Source organism: Dreissena polymorpha, chromosome 14 (genome assembly GCF_020536995.1).
Source record: "Dreissena polymorpha isolate Duluth1 chromosome 14, UMN_Dpol_1.0, whole genome shotgun sequence".
Taxonomy (NCBI): Eukaryota; Metazoa; Mollusca; class Bivalvia; order Myida; family Dreissenidae; genus Dreissena; species Dreissena polymorpha.
The window spans coordinates 20,196,813-20,213,374 of NC_068368.1; the positions used below are offsets into that span (position 1 = coordinate 20,196,813).

Consider the following 16,562-nt stretch of genomic DNA (forward strand, 5'->3'; position numbering starts at 1 on the left):
TGCAAAAAAAACAACAACAATTTAATTTTCTTTTGCTTGGCTACAATTGTACGATTTTGCAAAAAAGGGGAACATGACATGGATTTACAATCTCTCATAATTTTATACAGGATTTACACAAACTCCACTTATGATAATGATTACATAGATGAAGCTTAGTTTAAGCATGAAATATCTTTTTTTAAACTGTTTCGACGTATATCCTGACTTTGAAGTAAAGTTAGAGAAAAATACGTTTTTAAATAATTAAATTGAAAACAAAGGTGTAAATTGGTTCTTGGTCACTTGTTAGTCGCATATTCACCGCATTCAATGTGTTTTATTAAGTGCAAATATGTTAAAACCACACGTTAATGTCCTAAATCAAAGCGCTGAAGGCACTGAAGTGTTCGCTATTGCATAATCTAAGATGCACTTCAGTTTTCAAAATAATGCTATAGCTTTTTATATCGCAAGTTTGAAATGAACACAACCCATTCAAATTTTTAAAGTGTGTGTCTTAAAGCACAGGTCGAGATGTGTGTGCACTTTTTATCCTCTGCTCATATTTATATTATAGAGATACCTTTAAGACAAAGTAACAACAATATGTCTCTTTTTTCACAATTTGCTGCACTCAAATAATTCAAATTCAAATAAATTTTATTTTGAGTCGGCAAGACAGTAACAAATAACATAAGCTGCAAAGAACAAATTCCACTCTTGTCTAATATATTTCGCCTAAATAGGCTTTTTCAAAGTTTGTTTTCACAAATTAAGCTGCAAAGCTTTTGAACCGACTATACAACAAATGTTAACAGTAAAACAAGGGTAAAAAAGCTAGATAAAAGAAAGACACGTTTACATGGATTTAGAAATACAAATACAACATCAAACAATACAGTTTAAGGCATACAACACTAATTTACTTGACGAATTCCTGACTTTCCTGCTGGTATTGCACAAGGAGTGGAGATGAAAGACATGATACTATCATCATTATGGCACGCATGGGGTTAAATATATTTAAAACAGTTAAATATAAGTGTATAGATTTGCTGGACCAGCAGCAGAGTCAAATGCAAAAGGATATTTATAATGTACCGGAAGTCATAAGGCATGAATTGAGACCAAAAGCAATATGCATATACAAACATAAATAAAACATATGAAAGTTTAAAAGCTGTGAAGGAAGCTGCAGATCTATTCCTGTGGATAGGACTAAAAACTGCAATAAGAGCTTGGAATTAAAAAACTGAGCGGAAAAAGAAACACACAAGTGTGACAAGATAAAATGTATCTAAGAACGAATATCACCTCAAATCAGATTTGGGGTGAACTGATCAGCAGCTTTCTCACCATAAAACAAGTAACATAGCGAAAAACAAAACAGCTATGAGCGCAAGTAACATAGCGACAAACAAAGCAACTATGAGCAAAACAGGCAAAACCAATATACTAAAGCAAAAATAAGATAAAGCGCAAAAATAAGGACAGCACAAGCAACCAATGAGCAAAGCAAACCAATATACTAAAGCAAAAATAAGATACAAAAGCAAAAATCCAAAAATAAGGATAGCTAAAGCAACCATAACAAAGCAAAAGAAACATTGTGGCGTGCCGCTCCAGAACTGTGTGCCAGGTTTGCGCGCCTATGTGACATTGCATGCTGAGCATCTACATTCTTTTCCATTCCAGTGCGAAATAAAGCTCTTAAATTGATTAAAATGACTTGCTTTTCTGAAGCTTTCTGGCAAAGAATTCCACAGAACTGGAGCCGCATGCCGGAAACTGTTGCTACCGAACTTTGTTGATTTAACCCGAGGAATCTCTAGAAAGTTGGAGTACCTGAAGTAATAACGAGCGTCACGTTTAATAACAAGGTCATTTAAAACAGGGGGTGCCATATTATTTATAATTTTAAAAGTTTCAAGTGCCATGACTCTGATTCTCCTAATATACAGGCTACGTAGATTTGCTTTTCGAAGTAATTGATCATAGGAAATAATATAATCATCATATACAAAACGGAGCGCCCTTTCCTGTATTTTTTCAATTTTATCTGTATTATTTTTAGAGGGGCTAAAACTAAAATTTGATAGAATAAAGGCATGAAAAATGGTCAGTCTACTTAAGCGACAGAGGTTTTTCCCTATTCTCTTCAAGATATTAAGTTGCTGTGCTGCCTTACTGCATATACTACTAATATGATTATCAAAATTTAAGTTGGAGTCCAAGTTGACACCAAGAAGTTTGACTACATCATCACATGTTATATTTGCATTTCTTATATTAAAAGAGGGATTTCTTGCAACCATCTTTAGAATTTTGTTTCCTTGCTAAAAAATAACAAGCCTATAATCATGTACATGTTGTGTTATGTGTATCTAATACTGTATCTATTTTCTTTAAATTATTGAGCAACAATTTTGCCAAAATGACAGACTTTTAATGCAGCATTAAGCCCCGTTTTACATGAAAGCAGCCAATATGAACAGATTTCAATGATTAACTGGCAAATTTCGTCGCACAAGCTGTTATAAACACTAGACTGGCCAATGTGGTTGAACAACCTTTTAAACCTTATACGTGCTGTCTTCTACAGTGTAAACAGGCAGTGGTTATCTTTACTAACTGCAGTTGTCGTCCCTAGCGTAGTTAAAGCAGACTGATTTGCAAAACTGCCTCTCTACTTTAGTGTGAGCTAACGCTCAAACTAATAAAAATTATGCAACGGGAGATCACATCACATGTGTCCCCACATGGCTTATTATGAGTCAGGAGCTGCGCTGTTCGCTATAAATCACACAAAGTTTCGTGGTCTCATTAGGTTTCTCCTCACCAGACTGCGGGATGCGCAGGCTGGGTTTTAGCATATAGCATAATACCCATTTTCACATGACGCGGATCTTAAGCACAATACTATGTCAAACTAATTATTTCTAGCAAACTGACAAATTTCAGTAGCCTATTCAGTCTTTCAAGAACGATTTCTATACTGACTGATTGATTACGGCACATATTTGTGTTTTCATAATTAAACGATTTTCGACTTATAATGACACTATACTATTTCGGTAGTTTTTTTCTCATCTTGAGAGCAAAACTTTTTTAAGCCGTTATCGATAGTTCATTATTTCTACCCCGGATGATTTAGTTACCGATTCAAGATGCAAAGATTGCCATCGATGCGAAAAGCTTGCTTTAATATTAATATAATTATTATTCAAAATATTTTTCAAACACATTAATATCGAAAACGATCAAAACAAACCTTTCAGTTGTTTTCTGTTGAGTTTAAGCGAATATGGATAAAATAATTCCGATTGTCACGATTTTTCTCCAATAACAGCGTATAATTTATGATCGATTGGTCATTGTCGGCTCGGGTACTACTTAAATGTACCCGGGTACTCTTAAGTAAACTTGAATGTACCCCGGATACGGAAAATATACTGACACGTAGCCGGCAAATTTAGACTATACCCGAGTTTTATTATCGCCCAAAATCCTTTTTCGTAAAACGCACTACGGAATACAAAACAAAATTCCCTTTGAACATAACCTGCCACAACCTGTTTTTTTAGTACGAATTTCGATCATATATAGGCGATTTTACAGAATACTGATATAAATATGATTCTAACACGGCACGCGACTTGTTTTCTATAGACAAAGAAGGAAATCAAGTGTGGGTTATTCTGCATTCTACCACGGCACGTGACTTGTTTTCTATATACAAAGAAGGAAATCTACCGTGGGTTATTACCCCGTTATACCAACGGTTGTTAGTATGACGTCACTTTTGATTGTCCGCCCACTGTTTATGAATGAAGACGACGTCATTTGATTTTCATTGTTGTGGTGACGTCACGTTTTCGCGGGGAAGTGGAAGAAGTTCGGTTAATATAATTCTCATTTATAACCTTTAAATCGCGGGTAACTTATCAATGAAATCGTGTTAGAATCAAAATAATCGACGGGTAACCGTTGGTTATTGCGGTAATAACCAACGGTATGGAGTTCCGATGCTTGTTATCAAACCACTCGGGCTACGCCCTCGTGGTTTAATTCCTACGCATCGGAACTCCATACCGTTGGTTATTACCGCAATAACCAACGGTTACGGTGTTACCCGTCGATTATTTCTTAAATAACTTATGGGCGGAGCTTAATGTTTCGAAAATAGTTCCGAATAAATAAAGAAAATATTGCAGTAAAATGCACGTGCTAAAACCCGCCCTAAAAGAAATGTAATAAATGTAGCATGTATATAAATGTAATGAAACAACAAATTGTATATTTGGTGATACGTGGCATAATCACACCTACAAAGAATGTTATTGGTTAGGAAGCGTAATTCAGAAAACATTTATAGCATGTCAGCTTTTCAGTAGCATCAATAAACGTGACGTCATTAAGTTTCTACGATTAATGTTTCCAATGAAAGTGACGTCATTTGCAAAATATTTATGAATGAAAACGACGTCATGTGTTTGTACAAATCAATGACGTTACTAAATAGTGAACTTTGTACTAAGAAGGGCGGAGTATTGAAAAATATAGTTCACGTCCTAAAACTTGAACCAAATCAATCAGAATCGTGTTAGAATCGAAATAATATTTTTTTATGATGGTTTGTTGTCGAATAACCCACAGTAAGTTGTATAGATGCGTGTTATCAAATCACGAGTGCGAAGCACGAGTGATTTAATTCCTACGCATCTATACTCCTTACTGTGGGTTATTCGACAACAAACCATCATAGAAAAATATTATTTCTTAAACATAATTTGTTTGAACAAAATATCCGACAACGAGTTAGAATTCCTTGGTACGTTTCAGTATACATGTCATGTGTTTTCCGAGCATTACTTATCATAACGAAACAATAATTAAATAGAATTTATATGCAATAACACATATTTCTTATATTTTTTTGTTTAATTGTTTTTTGTAAACTAATGGTTCTATTCATAATTGATTACTTAGTAAATTTGTATTTATTCATAATTGATTACTTAGTAAATTTGTATTTTTTTCTTTCGTTGATCCGATAAGAAATCGACTGTTATTAAGGTTGCTAATCAATAGCCTCATGTGCTGCGCTGCGCGCGTGTATATGTGTATTTCAGAGATTATTTACCTTTCCCGCTGCCTCTCCGCGTATGCATCTATTGGCTGACTTGCCCCTGTGATCATTAAGGAGAGCTTTGTTACGCTATTTAAAATTAATACACAGTGGACTATTTTCCTTATGCAAAAACGTTATGTAACGTATACTTTTGCGGCTTGAGTGTAAAAAGTGTGTATTTCAAAGAAAATACCAAACAGATTGCCATCAATCCTCGATTTTTGAGTGATTTGGTGAATAGTGGTAAATTGCACACCAATTTTCAAAACACTTTTAACCTTAACTGTTGCTGCGAACAACTAAAAAAATCGGAAAATGTGGTGCGAATCAGCGAATATTAAATAATCCACAAAAAGTACAGAAATAAATTCTCACAATCCATTTGAAAACGCGAAAACCTTTATATGTTGTTATATGTTTAAGTTTGACGGGAAATCGATATTACCGTTGTTTAAGGACAGTCTTAATTTTCGGACACCCTCTTTTATGACATAAATAATTGTGTGACTCTGATTTTTCACCCAGATTTTCTCCTATTTTGAATGATTCTTAATTTTCGGGCACTTGATTTTTATCAAAATTCGTCTTACCGGTATTTGCGTTAATCCAGTGACATATCACACCTTAGTTTTATCACGCGGATGATGTAAATGAAACCTCAAAGAGAAGGAATTATTGGTCCGTTAAGTTTGCTGTATGTTGGTAAATAGGCATGTATCCAAATTCATCTTACCGGTATTTGCGTTAATCCAGTGACATATCACACCTGAGTTTTATCACGCGGATGATGTAAATGAAACCTCAAAGAGAAGGAATTATTGGTCCGTTAAGTTTGCTGTATGTTGGTAAATAGGCATGTGAACTCGATAAAGGTAAAGATTTTACCTGATAGCTTTAAGTAGTTACGCAGTTGAAACTTAATATTCAAAAGGTCGCCGTGTCGTAATGGATATGGTGTCCTCCTAGCGATCGGGATGTCACAGGTTCGATCCCCACAAAGAGTGCATTCTCACCGAAAGACACCAAGTACTGGTTCTAGGCCCAGGAAACGGACACGAGAGCGTTTCAATAAGCATGAGGCTTTCGATGAAATCGATTTAGATCGCAATCGAAATAGATCTAAACAAAACTAATACAGCATATTATTGCTAATCTTTTTTCTGTTGTCACAGTTCAACAGTGGAGTATTTGTCTGTAACACAACATCAAACATATCAACATAGATGAAATAGGTATATTATTTTGGAAAATATTTTGCGTATTTAAATACATGGACACTAGAGTCGATCTGCAAGATCTTTTTTTTTTCAATAAGATAGAGCGAATGCCAAGAAGGTGGAGTTCCGTATTAAAATTAATACTTATTCTTGAATGTAAATTAGTTATCTCTAATTTAGAGATACACCTTCTATTAAACAAATATGTGTAATAATTTAAATATGTCGTGAACCAACTCAGTTAAAAAGTTCAACAACCTGGATAAAACTGCCTTTACGATACTAGTATATAGCGAACAACAGGTAGCTGCCCGATCAATGTGAAATATATCAGGTGAGGCTTTGTTGGCGTTGTTTTATTCATGCCGAGACTGATATGTTACACAACGATAGGCCAGTAACCTATTGTTCTGTTTATCATACCTGTACATATCTCCTGTAACAAAAGTAATCAAATATAATCGCTACGACGCTGCATTTTTAGCGCAAATTTATATGTTTGACGTGTTATGAACAATTGCGCAAAATAGTTTTAAAACATGTATTTGCTGTTTTTGCTGCGTTGGTTTAAAAAAATATGACGTCTTGGTATCATGTAGTTTGTTTTGTTGAATCTATGTATATTTTATAAAAATGGTGACTTAATAGTTGGTTCCGAGTTCCAAACATCTAATATAACGTTCTGCTAACGTACAATAACAAATATATCAGACAGCCTTATGTCAGGTAGATATCAATGTATTGGTGGTATGATAAATACCCGGAATGCGTTTCACACGAAACGCCGTCTTTTTTAATGAAGTTCACTTCTCCAAATTAATTTCTAAATCCCATTATGCAAGACAAAGTATGAGCCGGATACGAAATTTACCCCATACCTTAACACGCACATGCATACTCACACACATACACACGCACGAACGAACGCATACAAAAACGCGCGAAAACACACAGACACGCACGTACATGCAAAAACACGAACAGGGGTGACACTTTGCAAGTCAGCTATGATTATTTCGGGGATATACACAAGTGTGACCGACCTACTACGCGAGTTGTGTATCGTGTTATTTCTTAAAATTTGTAAGAATTTGTAAACATATTACAAAAAATGTACATTTCAAACAAGGAAATGTATTTCTGTGTTGAAAAAGACCGAGTAAACTGAGGCGAATTAGGTTGAAAAAGCATCAACACCAAAACAAAATGGTATTCCCATTCTGTATAGTTTTTTAAAACTTCCGGTCATTGGCACCATCGGCTCGTTTTTAATTGATCTCTAAAAAGAGATTGCACCAGTGATTAACGACCGTTTAAAGTGAAAGTGTCGCAGAGGAAACTAATAAAACTTCGCATCCGCGCAGCCTTGTCAGCATATGCATAGGAGAATAATTAGGAGATTTCACGAAACCTTGCGTGATCGCCCTATAAACTTCTTGCGAACCTAAACAAAACTTCATTGGGGCGTTCTTTGGGTGATCGACACTAAAATATTGTACATATGAGCCCGGTTCATGATTTATTAGTTTACATGGCCCAAAAAGGGGTTAACAAAACTTCAAAATTCTTTGAAATTGCATGTCCCAGATATTTCATTCTTTAGTAAATGAATGTTACATCATAATGTGATCTTAAGATTGTTCACATCAGGCCCCTTGGTAGAAACTGGACACGTTCCGCACATTATCTGTTTTAGATAGACTTACATTTGGAAAACCTTCAAAAAATCTTCTTGTCAGAAACGGCAAACCAGTAAGCTTTCATATTTGGTATATAGCATCATCTAGAAGTTTAATACACAGTTTTTTCAAATCATGCCCTTGGAGTCAAAACTTGCCATGCCCAAGTGATCACTATTTATGCATAGAATTGTATAGGGAAAACTTTTTTCAATCTTCTTGTCAAAACGGAAAACCCTAAGTCTGTTTTATTTGGTATGTATGATCATTTAGAAGTACTGTACAAAGTTCATTTAAATCATTATCCCACGAGGATCACCATTTCTACATATACTGGTATGGTGAAAACCTTTAAAATCTTACCTGAAAGTTTCTGTGAAACTGCAAAGTTCAAGACTTTCATACTTTGTATGTAGCTTCATCTGGAGGACCTCTTTAAAGTTTGTACCAATCATGTCCCTGTGGTCAAAACTGACCACGCCACAGGGGGAAACATTTTTTAACATGGTTAACAGCAAAATGACTTAAAATCTCTGCAACAAGGCCCAGAGCTTTGATATTTCAAGTAAATATGTAACATCAAATAGTCGTTGTCTGCAAAGCGTGTTCAAATCATGTCCCAGGGGTAAAAACTGGCCAGGCCCGAGGTGTCGTATAAAGTTTGCAAAATATCTTCAAACTTTTTTTTGGCCATACGGACAAGGCAAAAAGCTATTCTTTTTGGTATGTTACACTGGGATCATTTTGGCCACACCTGTTGGGAGGCGTTAAATGTTTAATATAGGCTTACATAGCAAGATATATTCGTATTTTGCCTGTTGTCAACAGAAGCCCCAAACCAGGAAACTCAAGAAAGCTTCAATTTCTCATGTGACGTTCAGGGATCCTTAGGGTCCTCTGGTTTCAACGTAACTTCTTTTACATTAGCAGATTTTCTTGAAACTTCATATGCAGTTCAACTCCATTACTATTAATACAGTTATAATTTTTGGAAGCTATTTCAAATGAATAGACTTTCTAAACACTTCGTTTTGGCATCCATTAACGACTGTAGTATCTTTGGGCAATTCAGATTTTTGTTTGCTTTTACTAAGATAACGTGTTGCACTGAAAAACAAAAACAAATTGTCACTTTCAAGTTCAATGTACTTCAACATGGAAGATTAAAATACAGCCTTTTAATTGTCCAACCTGTGGTTGCATCTGTTACACACAGTACAAAACTTTGTTGCTATTTCAGTCATTGCCACAGTAATCACAATTTAATAGGACAAAGATGCCAAGTATCATTTATGTATGAGGCTCAATCTTGGAAATCTGATCTAAATGCATGTGCGTAAAATGTCACAAAGAAGGCTTGTCATGAACGACAATTACCGCCTACAATGTACTTTTGTTTAGAATATGTTTTCTTAAATTAAAAAAAATATGAAAGCAAAACGTGTTTCTCCTGATTATCCTTTCCAAACTGCACAGGCTAATCTGGGACGACACTTTACGCACATGCACAAAGCCCACTTTTTCAGAACTAGGCTCATCTGTACTGAGTTGTACCATATACTGTGTACTGAAAGCAGAACATATTGAGTTTCATTATATTTAAATTACTTTAAGATCCCATAACTCATGTCTTGTTTTAATCTTTTATTACCCAAATTGCATACTTTCTAAACCAAGTATTTTATAACACCAGTATCAAGTCACAGACAATATGCAACTTGTTTGGAGTTGTGTGTCAACGAGGTACACACCTTAAGTACACAGCTGAAATGTGAACAAAGCGCTGCGATTGACACTTCACAAAATGAAAAAAAAAACTTTTAATAGTCAAAATTCCTACTAAAACACATTAATGTTTTATAGTTTTAAAGACATGAACAAAGTGTATGTTATGTTTGTTCTCAATACTACTGTTGGTTACTTAAATTCTTAACATATCATTTTCATTGTATAATGAATTCCGTATTGACTATGGAGTGGACCAGCATGTCAAATCAACCCTACCTTGAACATGGGTGTTGCTCGGGGAAAGGTTGTAATAAAATAGCCTGTGAAGTCTGCACAACACTTTCCACTTTAATTGTATCCTTTGTTTAAAGGAAGTCTCTTGTAAACAAAAATCCAGTCTAGGTGGAAATTGCTTTCACAGATGTAATTCTTCTAGGACGACACTTTACTCACAAGCATTAAGCCCCATTGCCCTAGAACGTGGATTATACGTAACAGCTTGGTAACAATGTATCATAAAAGACATAATATCACAAAGTAATGAAAAATATTACACTAGAAAACATTGATAGAGAAATTAAACACTATTTACAGAATTGCATTCTTTGTTATGTATCAGGTACAGGCTCAATCTTAAACATGACACGTATGCTTAGACACACATAGAATAATGCAGTAAGAATCTTACAATTCTTGAATAATGACTATTATTATATATGTGTGCACCATTGGGTTGACTTACGACTGCCCAGGATGCTGGCTTCCCAGATATGCATCAGTCCCTGCTAATTCGGTGTTGCCTGCTTCAAGCTGAAGGAGACCTCTCACAAAATATGAAAATATGGACACCTTTTGTCATAATCCAGAAATCGGGGGGGGGGGGGGAGGGGGGGGGGGGGGGAGGGGGGGGGGGTCCTCGAATACTGCCACGTATACCCTGCAAACCGGTACTCAAAGGAATGATTTTCTTATATCCAGTGTTCAATTCTGAGGTAAATGTTTAAATCGTGTCTGTTATTTTCAAAGAAATTTAATGATACTACATGTATAATAATCAATGGAGATAAGTTTTTTAAACGAATTATGTATCATATACAGTCTCAAACATGACATGTATGATTAGACACACATAGAATAATGCAGTTACAATCTAACAATTCTTGAATAATGTGTGCTGTCTGGAAATGTGCTTGTGTAGCGGTGCATCATTGGATTCAATAGGGTTAATTTGAAATGCTGCATACATGGGGGCTATGAGCCTATTAAGCCGACTAAAATCAGGTAAAAGTTCAAGACCCACATGTTAAGTAAAAAAACACTGAAAGGCATTATAGTTTGATGCTTAATAACATATTGGACTAACCCTTTCGTGTTAAATGAGCTTAATGTGTTTCCAGTCCCCCGAACAATCGTGGTCGATATAACAATCAGCCCTTTTAGTAATTATTTATGCACTTGAGGTCATTGTGTTAGTAATTAAGTACGCCATGTTGTGTTTATGTTTTGCGTAATAGATTGACAAAACGTTTGATCATCATTATGTGTGATTTTCTCAATTAAATCTTTTTTTATAGACAACAAAAGAATCAAATGTATCATTTTCTTTGTGTGGTGGTAGGGTATTTTTTTATAATGGCCCAACTATTTGGTGTATACAATAATGTTTTAGCCTTCTACAATGTTTATTCAAAACATGCCCATAGGGTTAAAACTGGCGCGCCCCTGAAGTCACATGATATATACAAACTAAAATGACTTAGAGCTTCTTTTCTGAAACCACACGTCCCATATCTTTGATATTTTGTATGTAACATCAGTGCCTGGTCCTGCACAACTTTTGATCAAACCATTGCCATGGATACAAACTGTTTCATAGTGTAACTAGATACAGACTATAGATAGCTGCATGCTTGAATAACCTTACTATTACATTGTACAGTGAGCTGATAAGCCAGTCCCACTTGAGCCACCAACGTATTAACATCATTAAATAGTATAGCGCACATTTGTGTTTGTTATTACTAAGACTATTCACATGAGTGAAAGAACAACTACGCATAACATTCAAATATGAAACATGGTGTCAGAATTTGAGTGATTTATCCACATCACATAAGTTTAAAAAAAATGGATTTAAGTGGCATCCAAGCTCCGCGAATGGACTGGAACTCGTCCAATTTACCCGAAGCATTCGACAAATTTGAACGTCACGTGAAACTCATGTTTAGTGGACCTTTGAAGAACAAATCAGAGGAAGAACATGTATCATATTTCTTATTGTGGATTGGTTACAGAGGACGTGACATTCACAGCACGTGGAAAGACATTTCACCAGAAAATGCAAAGAAGATAAAAACATATTATGAACGTTTCAGAAATTACGTGCAGCCAAAGTTAAATCCGATCTTTGCCCGGTACAAGTTTTACAAACAGATGCAGGACAACGACTCCATTGATGCATATATTACACGCTTGCAACTTATTGCACAAGACTGCAACTTTGCCGAAAAGACGAACGAAATGATTCGAGATAGGATCGTTTTTGGCACAAATTCGCCAAAGTTACGCGAGAAGCTAATCAACATCGGTGCAGGGTTGACACTCGATGTAGCCGTACAGACTGCGCAAAGTCTGGAGTACTCAAGGGAGCAGCTGCGCTCCATGAACAACGAAGTAGACGCGTGCCGATCCAGGCCAGTGCACCCGAGATCGATGCAACCGCATCGCCAACGACAACAACGTCGGACGCCAGCTACTGATGCAGGTCCAAGTCTACCTACTAAACACATGCCGTGTTTCAACTGTGATACATTTCACAACTTTGGACAATGTCCAGCAAAAGGAAAGCAGTGCCGCAAGTGCAACAAACTTAACCATTTCGCAAAGTGTTGCCGTTCTAAAAACAATAATATACACACTGTGGACAATGCCACAATAAGTCATGATGTAACATCGGATGTAGATAGATTCAATATTGACACGGTAAGCACATTTTGTTCTACCGATCGTGCAATGATTCGTCTTCCCATTGGCCCTAATAAATGTCCCATTAGTTTTAAAATTGATACTGGAAGTTCAGTAAACATTCTGCCGAAGAAAGAGTTTAATGATCTGAACATTCATTCCCCATTGGAACCCCCTACTGACATTTTGACTGCCTATACAGGTAACAGACTTCCAGTTGTAGGGAAAATCAAATTACGATGTTCACACAAAGACAAAACTGTGCGCACGTGGTTTCATGTTGTAGATTCCCCGTCGGTACCTCTCTTAAGCCTGAAAACATCAACCGATCTAGGGTTAATTCAGCTGACATGTACTGTTGATTGCCCATCCCAAGAATTAAATAAAGAAAGTGTGTTATCAGATTACAAAGACCTCTTTGAAGGTATTGGGGTCATCCCTGGCACTTGCAAGCTTCATTTGAAGCCAGATGCTATACCAGTCGTTAATCCTCCTAGGAGAGTTCCGGAAGCATTACGCAATAGACTACGCGAAGAGCTTGACCGAATGGAAAACAATGACATAATTGCTAATGTCAATACACCCACAGACTGGGTAAATTCACTTGTAGTGGTTGAAAAGCCGAACACTGGACAGTTAAGAATATGTCTTGCGCCAGTAAGGAATAACTGCCAGATAGTCAATGATGAACTGGTTTATTTAACTCTCAAGTGGATACAACAATTTGGTGAAAAACGCAGTGCCAATGGCAAACTTCCAACAAAGGGGAGTAACTCATGGGAATATACCATGATAACATAACAGTGGTGTAAGGGAGAGAACTCGTACTAATTATGTACTGGCGGAACCTCTTTTCCTTGAAATGAACACAACTCATACTTCATATAATAACACATACAAAATCAGTACAGGATTAGAAAATTAAACCCAATAGATTAAAAATGTCTAATGATAGAAACACAATATCCAACTTCTAAAACTATTAAGTACATAACATGTATCTTGCATATTTAGAATTTGCATCATAAAACCAAGGATAAGAACTCATTGAACAAGTCAGTCATATATACTAAGAGAACCAAACACTATTGAACACGACAAACAAACTTGCACCACTCTAATCATTCTAATACATAATCATCAAGATATTTTGGAGGCTGTCGTGAGCGTTGAGGTCTTTGCGCTGGCTCAGTGTAACCGGGCGAGGTCATACTCATAGAACTTGTTTCTGGAGACACGTGTACTTGGGGGGGTTCACAAAATGATGACGTCATATCCGGCTCATACACAATAATTGGAACTGGTTCTACACTTTCTGGCGTAGTCAATGTTGCAGGAATGCTTGAAGGTGCTGGGGGACCACTATCAGTTGGTGAATGAACACATTCGTCATCAGACTCATGGTCTGGGTCGGAGTACACTAAAGGCCTTTCGCAACACATTTTATCATACGGAACACGGTAACACTCGCTTCGTTTAACTTTATAAGATGAAGCCCGTAACTGATTTCCCGAGAACTTTTTAACAAAGCACCACTCTTCTTCGCACGACACAACTAGATACCTATTGCGAGCTTTCAATTTGCTTTTATCTGAGATAAGATACACTAAATCACCGACACTTACATCACCAACACGTACCGGAACACTAGCCTTGGACTTAGATTTTTCACTGTGGGGGTGATTTTTCATACGTGAATCATGCCGCTGGAGGATCACATCACGGTCAGACACAGGGAGTTGAACATGAGTGAACTGAGAGCGTTGGGTCCACAATTCACGGAAAGACAGGCCCGTATGGCGTAGACGTGAATTCAACCTTGCGACTACAATAGCAAGGCCCATGCAAGTAACGGGGCCTCCACCTGGTTCATACCGCAACAACTCATTTTCTAGCTCTTGTATAGCCTTTTCAGCCACAGGATTCTTGTTTATGTTCTTAACACGGCCGATCTCCAACACGATGTTGAGACGTTTCAAGGCTTCGTCGCTTTGCAAAGATGTAAAACCCGGGGCGGGATTTACACGAATAACTGCAGGGGGACCGTCTAATGGATGGAGCTCAGTACACAAACACACTAAAGCATCTCTTAAAGTGTCCCTTTTTTCGTCAGGAATAAGACAGGCTTTAGTATAAGAGGTAACACTCTCACGCACGACTAGAATAGTTTGTTGATTACGTTTCAATACATCTGCGGCGAACGACATGCCAACAACTTCTGGAGGGTCTTCGCTTGTATGCTTTATAGCGGATTCTGGTAATGACTGTAATGAAGCACACAAGTGGCACTGCCGAGTTACAGTTTCAATAGAGCTACTCAAGTCCAACGCGTAAAAGTGACGCTTCATCACAAGTTCAAGCTGGTGCTTAGATGGATGGTCTAACTTAATGTGTAGAGCGCTGACCAATCCGTCTAAAACGGCACGAGGAACAACTATCAACTCAGATGGTGGCAATAAAGGGTCACTGCGTTTTACCACCAGTAAATTATCTCTGGCGATTGATGCGACTTGAAGGTAACGTTTAACATCTTTGATCTTTGTTAGTTTTTTAGAGGGACGAGTACCTTGTTTGAGATGCGCGTGTGTACGTCGCAGATCTGGACACTCGGATTGAATTTGAAGCCACGAGGATCTTGTAGCAAACGGCAAACGCGATGTTCCATTCACAATACTGTCAATGCAGACGTTACGAACCACAGAGTCTTCAGTATTACAGATAAATGTACAGATTTGACAGGTTGGCACAGAACACTCGGGGGCATTCCTACTTGCAAAGTCTGACGGCACATTGGCAGAGCCAGCAAGATGTCTGACGCTTATCTGGAAACGACTCACAGTTGACAAAAATGACGTCACTCTCGGACTAGCGGAAAACTCACCGCGACATAGCTTCTCTACAGCCTGTACGCAAGGCTGACTGTCAGTAAGTACACAAGCCGACACAGTAGACTGTATTATGTAAGGGCCAAAGTGTTTAACAGCGGACGCGATGCTCAGAGCTTCGATTTCACACGGAAGCCAAGTGACTTGATGTTTCCGCAGCTTGGCACTGAAAAAGCCTGCCAAGTGCAACTTGTCATTTCTCATCACATACAGGGTTACTCCTATACCACGCTGAGACACGGAACCATCGGTAACTATCCACAAATGATCTGTGGGTCTCGGTATGACAATCGACTTATGATTATGCAGTGCTGCCTGTGCATCTTTGAATGATTTTAAAGAGGAGTCCGTCCACCCCACCTTGTCATGCGACTGTTTACCAGCGGCTAGGTCGTCTAGTGGGCTAACATATCGTGAACAGTTTGGCAACACACGCCCGAGAACCTTGTACGCACCGATGAACGAACGCAACCCTTTCACAGTATCTGGAGGTGTACACAAAGACAACGGGGCAATACGGTGAGGACTTGCAGATAACTGGCCAGCAGACCAAATCCATCCAAGAATTGTAGTGGACTTCGGACAGATTACAGTCTTGGATGGTGCTAGACGCAACCCACATCGAGACAAGGCGTCTAAAACACGCTCCCACTTGATCAATAGATCATCGACAGAGTTAGCGCCACAATAAAGGTCATCGGCAAGTTTTGCGACAAACCCTTCTTGAACGAAATCTCCGAGTACACGGCACATCAGTTCTTCAAGAGCTGTTTCTGATCCGGGCATTCCCATAGCACAACGAGTGTATACTCTAACACCGCGAAATGGAGTTGCTACACCACAATATTTCATTGACTGCTTTGACAGTGGTATCTGATAAAACGCACTTGTTAAGTCCGACTGTATTATATACCTCCATTGTCCTATTGTGCGTAGAGTGGAATCAACATCGGGCATCAGACTAGGTTGAGGCTTG

At 37.6% G+C, this 16,562-nt stretch overlaps 1 long non-coding RNA gene across 1 annotated transcript; it reads right to left on the reverse strand.

Moving 5' to 3' along the window:
- Window positions 1–1,691: 1,691 nt before the first annotated feature.
- Window positions 1,692–10,532, reverse strand: LOC127856909 (uncharacterized). Its single transcript, XR_008038234.1, has 4 exons — window positions 10,480–10,532; window positions 10,014–10,210; window positions 8,373–9,116; window positions 1,692–1,827 (listed from the first exon to the last, which is right to left on the reverse strand). It is a non-coding gene; the product is annotated as an uncharacterized LOC127856909 (long non-coding RNA).
- Window positions 10,533–16,562: the final 6,030 nt, after the last annotated feature.